The sequence below is a fragment of the Malaya genurostris genome, unplaced genomic scaffold (assembly GCF_030247185.1).
Source record: "Malaya genurostris strain Urasoe2022 unplaced genomic scaffold, Malgen_1.1 HiC_scaffold_43, whole genome shotgun sequence".
NCBI classification, from domain to species: domain Eukaryota; kingdom Metazoa; phylum Arthropoda; class Insecta; order Diptera; family Culicidae; genus Malaya; species Malaya genurostris.
This window is the reverse complement of record NW_026682674.1, coordinates 21,830-24,647: the sequence shown is the minus strand read 5'-3', so window position 1 is coordinate 24,647 and position 2,818 is coordinate 21,830.

Genomic DNA, 2,818 nt, shown 5'->3' with positions numbered 1-2,818 from the left:
GAACTTCGTAACATAAGCAATGAATTTTTCCATATGATCTTTTCCATACTGTTGGATGTGAATTTTTCCATACTGTTGGATATACTGTTATGGGTATTTTCAGAACGGGTTTGGCGAGTAGATTATTTTTGCCATCCATGTCTCCGATTTCTGGTTGCACTGAAAATAATGGTCTGAAAACTTTGGAATGAACTTTGCGACATCGTATGACTACAAACATCGAAACATTTTTTCAAACTGAACGCAAAAATTGTTACAGGATCGGATACTTAACGTATCGAGAAGGAAATCGATGACGTCAAATATATTTCTCATATCAAATTCTGAAATAAGCTCCTTCTACGGCAGACGATCAGCGAGACGGGAATGTGAAAGCCACTATTCAGATTGACCTGCTTCAGACAAACGTGTTACCGATAATCGCCAATTTATCTAATGCCTCCCAGACGTGTGGTGCTACACCAATATTCTCGTGGTTAAAAAGAAGGAGCATTATTTGCGTAAAAGTTGAAAAAATCGTTTCTTCGCGGTTATGGTTGCGATCAACTGCCACTCGGCAGGATGTCAAAGCATTTTTGTAAAAGGCAACATAGGATTGAAGGAATAATTCTTCCATTGAAACTTAACTTTGTATTTTTGTGTTGCCATTTGAAATTTGCTCAATTTCCATGGATTCACTAAGTTGTTGATTTTAATATTTTCATTTTTTGAGTTTCAAAAAACTTTTGCCTTCAAACAGCAAAATGATAACATAATGTGATATTGATTGAAAATTTGATGAGTCGATATCATAGTACCAGGGTGGCAAGTGAATTGCCGATTTCAATTTCCCGGTTTTCCCGTTTTTTTAGATAAAAAAGGCGGGTGGGTAATGTCAGAGACATAACTGGATGTCGTGAATACAAAAACAACTGACATGTTATGCAAGCATTCCCCTTTTTCACATTTTTCGCAAAAACAAAAAAGGCTTCGCTTGATCTCGATTACTGTGAATTTCACATAGCGAAAAGTGCACAAATCTAATCAAACTGTTCTAGAATTGCACTAAACTGAGGATACCTGAAGGAAATCCTAATAGTTATTTAGAAAACTTTGAGAGCCATTTGAACGGCTGATTTTGTGTAATGCACTCCACCGTTGTCCTCTTTTCGTTGTATTTTCACCAATGCAAACTGGTAGCTGCGACGTAATCGCTCTTGTCGGAGGCGAAACTAGCTTTGCAAACGACACACAATACATCTGCTCGCAGTGGCGATAAAATCCAAACTGATCCAATTTTTGTTAAGAGGTTTCTTTTAACGTTATTTCGTTTGTAGCTTTTTCACTGATGGGCGGTCCTTACGGCTATAAAAATAGCTGCATACAGAATTTTAATGTCGATTATTTCATTTTGGATTTGCATTTCATTGAAAGAAACTATCAGGATGCTGTACGGGATTCATTCCTGCCTTTCAGAAGGACCAAATTGTGGAACTCACTACGATATTAAGCACTGTTCGGAACATTTTTCTTGAACGATTTGTTGTACAGCAGCAGATATTTTGTTCTCTTCCTCAGAACGCGTTCTGATTGGCTGGTGTTGACATGGGTCAAATGAGACAGGTTTTTTAATAGTGTACTATTGAAATACTTCTGCTGTTGCTATATACGTTTAAGTTGAAAAATTTCGTTTCTATTGGTAGTTAGATTATATAAATCCTTTCCCAGATCACTGCGCTATGAGCTTTCAAAATACGAAAAAGGCAAACGCTCCTTATGAATTATCCTCTTTGATTCTCTTTTATACCAAACATTTCAGAAAAGTTTAATTTTGAATTATTTGAGATTATGTCACACAACTGAAAATTTTATCATAAAATTGTGATCATATTTCCGATGGCATGTAGCAAAAATTATGTTGATTCGTTAGATACAACAATAGATATTCACGATAAAAAAACTTATCGCTCTCTCAGAGGGTAAATTTTGAAAAGGCGCCCCATAGTAAAGTAAGTCGTATTCACGACAAAATTCCTGGTTTTTGGAATAGGCTCAAAATTCAAACTTTAAACAGATATCCCATGTCCAAAATGGATCACTGTAATAGGCCCGCTAATTGAGGACTCAAATACTTTCTAGGCATTTTGATGTATAAATAGAAAATATTCATTATAACATATGCATATAAGAAAAGCATAAAGCCTTTTTCAAGTCATTCAGGGGTTTTGGTTACACATAACTGATTTCTCTCGAGTGCACATGACTGTTTTTATTATTTTTTTTTTGGTAAACATATGGTTGAAAATAAGTCAATAAGGAACAACAATCCCAAAAACCGACGCTTGCCACTCAGAAAAAAACAACAACAATCTAAACTTGCAACTTTAAATCATTTTGCACAGAGTTTTCTTCACTCCTTCCGGAAGTGAAAGTGGAAATCTCAGTTCGTCGGGCAAATAATAAACGGCATGATGGCCAAGGATGGCTTTTATCGTATCAAAGAACGCTCTCTACCAACTCTTCACACGATTGAATCAGTGCCATCAAAGAGATACGGATATCATGACAGCAACAAAACACCGTCATGTTTAATATAACATAGAATGGACACAAGTGCGAAAGCGAATTTCTCGATGACCTGTCTGAGCATCACGAGTTAGCACCCTGCTGTGGGGAATCTCTCTGAAGCAACAAACGGTCGCTTATTCTCGTTTTGTGATCCGAGTGGATAATTCCGATAGAATCATTCTACTATTGCCGCTTATTCTAACTATGTTCATATAACCTTTGTATAAGTTGTATCTATGAAAATAGCTATGAATGCTCTAGACCAGGGTTT